Raw genomic sequence first — 12,989 nt, forward strand, 5'->3', positions numbered from 1 at the left:
ATTTTGCAGTCAAGCGGGCAGCATTCTGCGCAGAGAAGCCCAGTTTTCCCTCACTCCATCCACCACCTCCAGCTCATTGAGGAGGGAATCAAGATTTTTCCCAGCCAGCCACGAGATATAATCTCTCCAGCGAGTCCAGAGTCCTGAGTCCCGGGCCTCTTCCCAGTAGGACACGCCAAGATTACCTCACCAAGGAGGCATCCTAGTCAGATGCCCAAACCACCTCAACTGGCTCCTTTCAACGTGGAGGAGCAGAGGCTCTAATCCAAATTCCTCTTAAAAAATCAAGCTCCTCATCCCATCTCTAACGGAGAGCTCTGCCACTCTTTGAAGGTATCTGCGACCTCATTCTCCCCAGAGCTCGTGATCATAGGTGAGGGTAGAAATTAAACCAAACTGGCTGCATGGTCTCCAGCAGACTGACTGATAAATTGACAGCTTCGCTTTTATGCTCAGCTCTGTCTGCTCCACAGCAGATCGGTACGGCAGACGCCACCTCAGTTCCTTTGTTATTCTCTTGGTCCCCTCACTGCCAAGCACTTTACTCTTGGACAAGATGGCGCTGGTGTGTGTGGCTGCTCGTCTGTCACTGCCAAGTTTGTTCCTGTTTATATTATTTCTAATTTGTGTCATCCACGAAACGAAGTCTCTGCTGAGGTATGATCGCCAGACACTATTGGACCTCAAACCTGTGGTCCAAAATATTGTGTCCTTTGGAGCTGGTGGGCAGCAACCCCTGCCCCCATTTGCATCGGAAACCCCGGGTTACCTGTACCGGGTTCCCAAGCTACCTTCCCGGCGAAAGCGTCATCGTCGCCGGGGTAAACGAAGCGGTCGCCTGGTGAAGCTAAAGGTTTCTCTAAAGAATTATTCTGCTGTTTTCCGACCAGTGCATGGATTATTTCCAAGACTGTTTGCGTCTTGGCGTTTTCTGGATCCTGTTGATGCCTGTTTGGTGCCTGTGGTCGGCTTTGATGATGATGCTCCTCGGCCTCGCTGCCCATGCCCTCCCAGGCTAAACCTCCGCCGTCAACATTATCAAAACCTGAGATCGCTGCGGTGGGTTTCTGGACCTCCTGAACCCTGAGCGCCAACTCCAGCTCCTGCCAGGATTGGATTGGCCTGGTGAACGCCAGATCACTTTTAAACAAAACTTTTATTCTTCGGGACTTCTTCAGTTCCAGTGATCTGGATTTTCTGTGTGTGACTGAGACGTGGCTGAGTGTTGATGAGTCCAGTGCTCTATCTGAACTTTTACCAATGGATTATTGCTATTTTAATTCGCCACGGACGTCAGGTAGAGGAGGAGGCACAGTGACTGTTTACAAAAAGGATTACAAATGTAAGCAGTGTTTTCTACAGTCTTCATTCTCCAGCTTCGAACTTATCTCGTTTGAGGTGAGTCGCACAAACCCGGTTTTCTGCGCTGTCATCTATCGCCCCCCGAAATACAATAAGAACTTCATAAACGACTTTTCTGATTTTTTAGCTGGGATTATGCCCAACTATGATAGTGTTCTTATTGTTGGAGATTTTAATATACATGTATGTTGTCCTGATAAGCCACTGGTAAAGGACTTTTTAAGCCTTATTGACTCTTTTAGCCTGGTACAGTCCGTGCCTGGCCCTACACATAAGCACGGACACACACTGGACCTTGTCCTGTCATATGGTCTGCCTGTCACTAACTTGGAGATTTGTGACTGTGCACTCTCAGATCATATGCCTGTGTTATTCAACGTTGGTTTGACACATTGACTGTAGAAAACATGGACGACGCGACAGCTCCCCAAAAATGAAGCCAAATCGTCTCTATCGCCCCCTGGTGTCTGGCTGCAGTATAGGTCATAAACCCCGCCTCCTCCATGTTAGCGGATGGGACTGGGGTCAGACTAAAATAAATTTATTCTCCTCAGATAATTTTTTTCCAAAGATTCTTTCTTTTGTTATCAATAGTTCTCATCATGCTGATTGATGTCCAAGGGGTCTCCTTTCCCATAAGTTTGATTCTAATTCCTACCGCGGTGATGTTAAATTGGGGTGAAACGTCATCATAGCAGCTTTGACTGACAGCTGCAGTCACGGAGAAACTTGCGAATAGCAGCTAGAGCGTAGGCTCTGAGAGGAGGGCCAGCATTTACGCTACGAAAACACAACCGACTGTTTTAACCTGACAGCCTGAGGTGTTCTTAAGTAAACTGGACTACCCGACTGAAGGACCCGAGGCCCCGCTGCACTTTTTCGGTAAGTTAAACGTGTTTGTAAGCTAATCCGTAACTACCGTCCTTAGCTAGGTCCTGAGACCTAGCTAGCTAAAATGAGCACTCGGCTGTCAGGGTTCGTTTAGCTGTGCAGGTGAATGAATTTACTAAAGAAATTAAGAGAAACGCCCCGGGCTGCTCAGTCACTAATTACTGTTACTGTACTTTTATTACAAGTATTATACTGTAAAAGCAACAGGCTGCACCCTGCTTCAGCTCCCGTGCAGAGCTGAATATTAAATATGTGCAAACAGCATGTTTTCAGTCTCTTGCCACATCTGTAAAGACAGTAACAATTTTTTTAAAAGCTTGTACTTCAGTAACTCCTCATTAATCAGGAACTATGGATTAAAGTACTGTAGTGTACTGTAATACTGAAAAAAATGTCAGAGAAGAACTTCAGATCCTGAGTGTGTGAGGACAGAAGAATCAGCTTTATTTCAATTTTGAGGGATAAAATTTATATCTGAGTTTGATGGTTCTGTTGTCTTTGTGATTACAGGAGCTGCCCTCAGATTCAGACCTCAGCACCACCCAGTGACAGCAGACAGATCATCCAACATGTTCATATGTTAACTGCAAAATGAACTGATGAAAACAGTGCAAAGGTTAAAGTACCACACGTGCTGTAGTGAAAGCTGCAGCTTTATTGATAAAGTTAAAGACAAAAAATCAAAAGGATTAATCACTCATGTAACTGTGTGTGTGTGTCAGGGTTCGTACGCCTTTTTCATGGTCAAATTCAAGCACTTTGTAAGCACTTTCAAGGTCCCTTTTCAAGCTTTTCCAGCACCCCCCGCCAAAAAAAAGAATGCATGTTTCAATTCGCATCACCTATGTAAGACAATGTGAAAAGACACCTTAGCTCCCCTTTTGTTAAGACATAGAAAAACGCACCACACAAAAAAGAAACAGTCACCTTATGTACATAGTGTATAAACTCAAAATGCACATTTCACTGAATAATTAATATGTGAAAATGTGAACAAATCAACTTGTTAGATATTCTTCTCCTGTTGAAAAAAACAAAAATAAGAAATAAGTCTTCTCATCAGATATTGATGCTTCTTTCCTGTGTGACAAAAAATAGGAGACAGATGTTTGTTTGTTTGTTGTTTTTTGAGTTAATTCCCAATAAAACTGTTTTATTGCTAACTACATTGCTGTCTGTATTATTGCTGAAGTCCTAAATGATCACCTTTAAAGTGTTTGTGCTAATAACATCAAGTCAGACAGGCATGGAGAACGGCACTGACTGTTTAAGTAGTTTAATGTGTAGGTGCTGATGATAAACACATTTTGAATGAAAGCCGGGGAACTTTGGTAGCACAGAAACAGGTGGCTATTCTTTGTGACCATATGGATCGGTCCCTCATATCACCATTATTTCACCCAAAGGCACCAAATTAATACTCAAAAAAGCTGCAGCAATACACACAAATATAAAACAGTACTTGGTGACAACTCTGCTGTTAGCCTTTAACCCTCTGGTGTCCAGGGTATAATTGGCTGTTTTTGACTACTTTTGATTTGGCCTCTATATTCCACCTTTAAAAACTGTTTATCTTGCCAATCTGTTATTTTCTCATTTTGACATAATGTGTCAGCACAATTTATCTAAATTCAGACAAAATTTAAAATACAAGTAGAAAGTGATATTTTTGACTGTAAAACCCACAAGCATGTTTAATGAATCATTTTCATAACTTGAAATGCAAATAGAAATTGCACATTTTAAAAAAAATATGCACGTTTTGCAAACAACAGAGTTATATGGTACTATTTACCTAAAAATGCAGCCAAGGCTCAGACGTTTTTCATATAACCATTCAAAACGATTTACAGAACAATCAGGTGCTCTTCGTCAAATAAGAAGGCACACAAATTATTTATGCAACTCCAACAAATAGTTTGTGTCCACTATAAGACAGAGGAGAACAGCACAGGGATAAACCTGCAGGTCTGACAGCAGGTGTGTCACTCAGCGTTTACACTGCAACCTGCCTTTGGTGGCTTTTTAGCACCAACTGTGACATTCACTAGTAGAACTGACACACAAAACAAAACGACTATACTACACACTAACTACACAAGACAACACACTAACTTGAGACTCCAAACACGTTAAACGTCACAAATCTCTCACGTATCAAAACTCTCTCTCTCTCTTTCGCTCACTCGCGCTCTCTCGCCGGTCACTCCTAAAACTTCCCCTCTCTTCCCAAACAACCAAATACCACATGTTGCTGTATCATTTTTTGATTGGTCGACACGGTACATTTTTCCACCAATAGGGAAGGAGTGTTTTTTCTTTTTTCACTCACAGGCAAAGCGTGTTTGCTAGCGCTCTCCTTAGAAAACGCTGTTTTTACCGTTTCTCCCCGGAGTAAACGCCACTGTTTTACTCACAACCCCCCCAAAACATCGGTTTTACGTGACCTATCAACACAATTTAAAAACTGGTATATAGCTTGAAGTCCGCACGTTCGACCCAAGTTGAAATGGAGACTCTGGGTCCGTAGATCCCAGAGGGTTAATCAGAAAGCCTTAAGTTAGCTAGTTATGTACCGGGCTAATGTTTAAAGCTTTCACTTGAGTAAATTAACTCATATTACTGCTAAGTAATGTTAGCTAAGTTTACAGCATATTCCATAATAGCGCTGCCATACTGCATCACACTCAGTGCATTTCAATCATTTCTCCAGCGAGTTTGATAGCTATCAAAATAATAATCATAATTTAAAAAAAAAAAAGTAGCATGTGTAACGTACACGTACTGGAAAATTATTTACTAGGACTCACCTATCATGCGACTGGAGAACGCAAACTCCGCCATTGTTGTTTTCCATCAAACACTCATTAAAACAGCAACCTACAGGTATGTTAGTGCACTCATGCCCGACTGTCTGAGGGAGGGGCGGGGTCACATATTGACACAGAGGCAAGGCAGCCCAGGCGGGGAAATTTTGCTTTTACATTTTGCGACTCATTAGTTTTCTTATCAGATAGAGAAATATATTCAATCAGATAGTTATTTATTGTGAATGAAATACAGTTACATTTTCAAGCACTTTTAAGCACCACATCTGAAATTCAAGCACTTTTCAAACCTTGAAAAGACGACATTAGAATTGAAGCATTTTCAAGGATTTCAAGCAACTGTATATCAGGTGTGTGTAACTGTATATCAGCATTAACAGGACCTCAGTTTGGTGTTTCATAAAGCTGCTGATCTCAGACCTGCACAGCTTCTGTTTTAAACACTTGATGTACTCAGCTGCATGAAGAGCATATGAGATTTTCTCTAACACAATTAAATAAAACCTGATGAAGGTCAAAGGTCGTCACTTGTATGTTGAACTACAAACTTGTCATCAGGAATTTTTTCACAGTTTTTTTACACATAGTGTGTTATTTACCATAAAGTGATTCAGAGTTATTCATACCAGAGTAACCAGAGAGGATCATATATTTTTAAATATATAACTTTCTACAGGACTGAATATAATATCTTTATGTAAAAGTCTGGAGCCTCTGGGAGTATCCGAGTATTTATAACATTACACAAACCAAAGGTCTCCATCACAGTGTTCATGAAATGCTGGGTTTATCCATCTCCTGGGGCGGCTCACGGAGGAGTGCTGAAGATTTCCTGTGAGGGAGCTGCTGGTGAAGATCATGAGTCCTGCTTGATCAATGCGATGAGCTTCAGTCTTCCTGGTGTTTCTTAAATGATGCCTTTTGAGTGGGTCAACAGAACTTCTGGCACAGGACAGCTGTGATGAAAGAAAGGAAGAAGTTTCTCCAAACCTCTGGACCCAGGAAACCCAGCTTGGTCCTGATGGTCTCCCTCACTAGTTTCTCTCCAGGGTGAATGTAGCTGTTGATATAATGTGGACTCTATTATTAAATGAAAATAACAAATTAGACTACACTACTGAAACGTTCTGCTGCTGTTTTTAAAGTCTCCATGTTACCAGGATGTAGAGGGCTCTGAAGATTTAAACAGTTTTAGATCCATTACACTCACAGTCTTATGTTAAAATCTCAAAGGACAGCATTATATTTTTGATATTAACAGTAACTCTGGGCCTCTGTAGAGTGTGCAGATGATCTCATCGCTGTCTAAAAATGGATAAAAAAAAACATAAGTGTTGAAGACTATTAAGAGTAGCAGGTGTGTAGCATCGCTAACTAGCTAGCAACTAGTGATGTGTCCTGTGTGTCGAAGCTTCGGCTGTGTCCCAATTCAGGGTATGCACGCTTGAAGTACGCATTTCAAGTGCGATTACGTCACCGCCACGCGACGACGGCTGTCCCAATTCAAAGTGTACTTCTAATGCATACTCCAAATGCGCCGTCGATTTCCCCAAATATCAAGCGTGGTCCGTGCACGCTTCGTGATCCCATATATCCCACAATCCATAGCGCGGCGGTGGGTGTGGATAATTTTGCCGCAAAAATACGGCAGAAGGGAGCGGTCAAGAGTGAACTGTCAAAAGCAAGTACTAAATATGATGTCACTTATTTATGTACGAATGTTTAAGAACATTAAAACATTACTGTTGGCCACATGTCGGCAAAGTTATGTGACATTAGTGATGTTTGTACTTTCAGCGGTAACTTGGTTTTAAAGTCTCTACTTCTAAATATATATATAGTTGACCTTAATCTTACAGAGAATGTGATGATTTTATGGATAATTAAAGTCAGTCATATATCCACAAACACAACAAGCTGAAAGTCAGTGATGCTGCTCGGTTTGCAGTCCTGAATATAATGTTAGCTATGTTATATTGCTGCCTCTGTTCGGTGGTGTCGAGCCAAACGGACGTTAACGTGTGTTTGAACGAGCTGACGGTTCACTCGTTAAGCTGAAAGAAAGATGCTTTAATCACAGGAGTCACACATGTGTCCACTGGACCATCTGGGAACTCTTCTTGTTTAGCACTCGTAATAACACAAACACTAAATCCTCCTTCTCTTGTGCTGTTTTGTAGCAGTGTGTACACCTGAGACTGTCACCTGTCTGTCTGTCCTGCACTCTCTCTCTGTTTCTTTCTCTCTGATTGTGGAATAAAAGTATGAACATGTATTTATAAGTTACACTTGTGTTTGAATCTTGCAGCTTATCACACATTTGATTTCCATGTGTGACAACTGCAAGTGTCCAGAGTGAGGACAGACTGAGGGACCCACTGCTGCACATCATCTGTGAGGCTTTGCACCCCTGATGATCCACCAGGACAAACTCAGCAGTGTGTGAGGAAGAGGAGAAGGAAGAGCCAGCAGCAGCTGACAGATGGAGAGAATAGACAGACTGTTCCCTGTTTGTGAAGGACTGCTAGGAAAGTTTAAAATAACTAATTGTCTGTCCTGAATCAGTCTTATTAGGTAATGTTCAAATAATTTTATCATCCCAGTGTTTTCAGTGTGGGAGAAAGTACTCAGGGCCTTCAAGTTACACACTATGAAAGGCAGCAACAAGTTTAATATTCAGAAACCTAAAGTATGTATCAGCAGCAGAATGGAGCTAAAAATAAATGTTTGTTTCAGTTCTATGAAGCTTTGAGTATTTTGGATTAGTAGTACTGCTGTGTTTGTTGCATCATATTGCTGTAATTGTTTATATGCTTTATATATTCTGAGCTAAGTTGATCTATAGTGTTACATCATATTCTATAAGGATGTTATGTGTTTGTAGACTTTCTGCCCAGTTTGACCCATTTAGCAGAAGTCAGCCTGTTTAAGGCTCTGATATCTATTCTGTGTGACTTAAAGCAGTTATGACATGGTCTGATTTTCTCACCCAATAAAGGAATATTTAATATATCAGTCTGATCTTCATTCTATAAGAAACAGTTATCACAGCTCGTACATTTTCTTTTTACACATATATGTAAGCATTGAGCCAAATGTAATAATGCCAACATATTAAACGAACAATATTTGTCTCTTATATATAATATATCTGTATATACACTGTCAGAGATACTTGTCTTTGAGTGAAGATTTAAGGTGATAGGAAATATAATTAACTGCTACTTGCATCTTTGACCCAGAGTTCAAGCTCATATATATATATATATAATCTGACAATACATATAATATTGTCCATATTATATTAACATTACCACAGTGAGATGACTTTAGTCTCATGAATAACATTAGCTAATTATTATTTACTAACTAATCTTGAAATGACTGTTCAGTACAGGAATGAAGCCCAACTATCATGTTTTACAGTCCTGTGGTCTCAACTAATCAAAGTGATGTCATGACAAAAATGAATGACCAACAAAACATTTTTTCTCCTTCATTTCTGTCACACAAAGCTGTTTGAAACATTTCTCGCGGTTAGTATCATGGTTGCTAGGCAACCTGAACAGCGCGATGAAGGCTAGACCGTCCCATTTCACAAGCCTCTCACTTCCGCACTTCCCGTACTTGTAGTACGCACCGTACGTAGTACGCGTAGTGTGCGTACTTCAAGCGTGCAGACCCTGAATTGGGACACAGCCTTCGAATCACGCTTCGGGTAATCTCGGGGGCGTGTCTGTGAAGCGCGTATCGAGGCTTGCTTTGATTACGTATGCAGTGACGTTCGAGGCTTCGCGGGCAGTCCGTACCACGTGACTGATTCGGGAACTGGTTCACTGGTTCGCGCCAGATTCGAAATACAATGGGCAGCAAAACACAGCTGATTCCCCCATCACATTGTGTTGCGGAATTGGATTACGTACGTGCTACATAGTTACTTGATCATTTCCTCCCTCGATGGAACCAGCAAGGAAAAGAAAATTTTCCCCTGTCTTGCAACATTTTGATGTCATCTCTCCTAATAAGGTATACACACAGTAATAAATAAATGATAAGTACCATAATATAAATAAACAACAGTACAGATCCTATAACCTGATTTATGTCTTTTAGTTTATTTAAAAGTGAAGCGCCACACAGTTTGTGTCATTATCCAGATGTACATAAGCATGATTACACAGTTATAGGGGCGGGTTTTAATTATCAATTAAAATCGATTCTCGCTTGGAAAACGTGATATTGTTTAATTAAAATCCTGAATCGATTTTTAATATGAATTTATTTTTCCCGAAATGCCAGAATCTCAGGTTAAACCTGACAAAAATTTCAACAACCACCAAACAGCTAGAACAGTAAATGACAGCAGGTACACGGCACAAAGACGCAAACACAAAGCGCGGAACCGCTGACGGATCAGAATCAGTGAGATGTCGCCTTTCTCACCCGACGACAGGGACACGGTCGGGGCTGAAAGGACAGCTCACTGATTCTCATGTGTCGGCGGGTCCGCGCTTCGTTTTTTCCGTCTTTTTGCGCTGATTCTGACGCTGCAGGTTTTATTTTTCTCCAAACAATATTGACTGAACCAGCAGCAAAAGAAGATCCAAACTACAGTTCACATAAACATCGTCATGAATTCCCTCTGACTTTTACTGTTTTGCTTCCACCACGATAAAAAATCACACTTCATGCACAGCTCTCTCTCTCTCTCTCTCTCTCTGTACTTGAAGAACAGTTTCCCGTCTAAAAATCTTTTCTGCATTATTCGCTTGCTTGTTACGCTCAAGTCTACCGTTGTTTACAGTGCTGTCAGCCGCTGTTTTTTCCTTTTACTTACTACCGAAAAGAAAACCTAATTTCTGCTGTTCAATAGGCTACTGAACAAATTTAAACTTTTTAAAATTATGCAAAATTGCAAAACGCTTAGCCGTGTCTCTAAACCTCTGTAACTTTGCTTTGCTTCACTTCAGCAGCATCAGGTAATGTTCATATGTTGATGAATGGTTTTCTTTCGTTTTTGATCTGCTGCAGAATATTTTTAGAAATCGTATTTCTGTTTTATCCTCAGCTGCTTTGACACAAAGGCAATTGCTGTGTTGCTCACGGCTTTCTTTTTATAGATATAAAAATATAGAAATGTACTGATCCATGATCTGAATTATAATATTTCTGACTGAGGCAAAATTTCCCCTGATTGAATCCTGGATCGAATCGATTCTAGAAATCAGTGACAATACGCAGGCCTAACAGTTACACAATCATACCAAAACTCTGTCCTGGTAGTTTCCACTTTCTCTTGTGTATCAGACATACTGATACAATATTTGGGATAAATAACCACGAAAACAATCTATTTAGTCAGTTTAGAGGTTTACACATCATTATAATCACAGAGCCCGCTTCACTTAAATCGTCCACTTGATGGCGCAGTAGAGCAAATGAATCATCACAATGCTTCGAACCATGAGTCGACCAGTTGGATGGAAAGCTTCAGCTCATCACGAGGCTTCATCTCACCATCACTACTAGCAACAAGCCTCCAACACAGTGCGTATGCTAGCGGCTAATCTAACTAACGAATTAACAACAGAGTGATTTTAGAACTATAAGATGATAAGTTGTGTTTCTTTTTTTTATAACAGTGACATGGGTGTATTTACCTTAATTAAACGAGTCGTCAGTCGCGATAAACCAGCAAAAAAAACTCGAGCAGCCGGGCTACGTAAAAAGTGTAGGGGGGCGTGTTTGCGGTCACGTCCAGCGGGTGTGTGGGCGGGAGCGTTACACAGTCGCTCCACCTCAAGTCACTACTGCGCAGACTCTGGCTCCAAATTTGCAAGATGGCAGCCTCCACAAGCGGGGTATTTTGGCTTCATTTTTGCACAATGGTGGGAGGCGGGATCGCGTCGTGACTGTACAGTCAATGGTTTGACGTATACTGCAGTTAAATCTGGCGCTGCTGCTCGGTGCTGTCGGGTTATTAACCCCTGCACTGCCGCGCACTAGACAATTTTCACTTGTTTCATTGGCAGAATCTGCCAATGAAACAAGTGAAAATTGTCTAGTTTTTTTCTAGTTTTAAGATTTACTGTCTTGAAACAAGTTCCTTTAACTTACTGAAATGTTGCCCTTTAGCTGATTCTGTCTTATTTTAAGTGTAATGAGATGATTTTGACTAGAAATAAGACAAATACTCTTGGTAAGATTTTGAGTTTTTGCAGTGCTCTGACACAGAAGAGCTTAATTCCTGGTTTCATTCTTGGACTCGTCTTGGACTCTGTGGCTCCTTTAAAAACCAGGCAGCCCAAGGCTAAACCTGAGCCTTGGTTTAATGAGAGCACTCGTGCTGTTAAGAGGGACTGTCGTCGAGCAGAACGGAGGTGGAAAAAGGATAAACTGTATGTATCATTTCAAATTCTAAAAGACTGCTGGCATCTCTACCAGAACACTGTTAAAGAGGCAAAAAGGGAATATTTTGCAAATATTATTTCTTCCAACTGTCATAACCCACGTGTGTTATTTAAGACCATTGACACTGTTCTTAATACGCCACTGAATGTCTGTTTGGAAGTTTCTCCTGAGATTTGCAATAATTTTCTGAACTCTTCTATTGAAAAGGTTGTCACCACCAGGGCTCTTATCACAGCTCCTGACTCTGACCCCTCTGTCTCTGTCCCTTACGCTGCTGTTTTTACTCAGTTTGAGCTTGTGATGCTCTCCACTTTAGAGGATGTGGTTCGCCATATTAAGCCCACAGGTTCCACTCGGGATCCTTTCCCTCCACAACTCTTTAAAGAAATTTTTCCTAGTACAGGACAGTATGTCCTTGACATTATTAACAGCAGTCTGTCTTCTGGTGTGGTTCCTGCAAATTTCAAACATGCAGTAGTGCAGCCACTGCTTAAGAAACCTGGCCTTGATCACACAGTTTTAGCGAACTATAGGCCTATTTCCAAGCTGCCTTTACTTTTCAAGGTTTTAGAGAAAATTGTTTTTAGTCAACTGAAAGATTTTCTAGATGATAATGGCATCTTTGAGGTTTTTCAATCAGGTTTTAAAACCCTTCATAGCACAGAATCTGCATTATTAAGGGTTTTTAATGACATCCTTCTGGCATGCGATTCTGGTAACCATGTTGTTCTTGTCTTGCTTGACCTAACTGCTGCTTTTGACACAGTAGACCACAGTATTCTAATTTCTCGATTAAATGATGTAGTGGGTATTGGTGGCACTGCACTCAATTGGTTTAAGTCTTATTTGTCACATAGAACTTTCTCTGTCAGCCTTCTCGGTTACGAATCGTCTTCTGCTCCTCTGTCATGCGGCGTCCCACAGGGCTCAATTTTAGGACCACTGCTCTTTTTACTGTATCTATTGCCTCTGGGTTCCATCCTTAGAAGGCATGGGATCTCATTTCATTGTTATGCCGATGACTGCCAAATTTATTTACCACTAAAGCAGAAGGATGGCATCTCCATAAAACCTCTCTTGACATGTCTAGATGACATTAAAGCTTGGTTGGCTCTAAACTTTTTAAATTTTAACGAAAAGAAAACAGAAGTGTTGGTGTTTGGACCTAGTGGTCCCTGTGAGTCCTCCTCTGTTGATTTAGGATCCTTGGAAGTCTATTTTAAACCTGTTGTTACTGACCTTGGTTTTAAGTTGGACAGTGATTTTAAATTGGACAACCAAATTAGAGTAGTGGTGAAGTCCAGTTTTTATCATTTAAGGCGACTGGCAAGAGTAAAATCTTTTCTTTCGAGGCAGCACCTTGAAACAGTGATCCATGCTTTTATTTCTTCCCGCCTGGACTACTGTAACTCACTTTATATGGGGATCAGTCAGTCATTGCTCTCACATCTGCAGCTGGTTCAAAATGCGGCTGCACGACTCCTAACAGGAACTCGA

The 12,989-nt window shown here is 41.1% G+C and overlaps 1 protein-coding gene across 2 annotated transcripts in view; it reads right to left on the reverse strand.

Moving 5' to 3' along the window:
* The window catches only part of mettl22 (methyltransferase like 22), a 52,741-nt gene that overhangs the window by 6,287 nt on the left and 33,465 nt on the right, over window positions 1-12,989 (reverse strand). The gene's annotated exons all lie outside the window — the stretch shown is intronic.

Source organism: Oreochromis aureus, linkage group 4 (genome assembly GCF_013358895.1).
Source record: "Oreochromis aureus strain Israel breed Guangdong linkage group 4, ZZ_aureus, whole genome shotgun sequence".
Taxonomy (NCBI): Eukaryota; Metazoa; Chordata; class Actinopteri; order Cichliformes; family Cichlidae; genus Oreochromis; species Oreochromis aureus.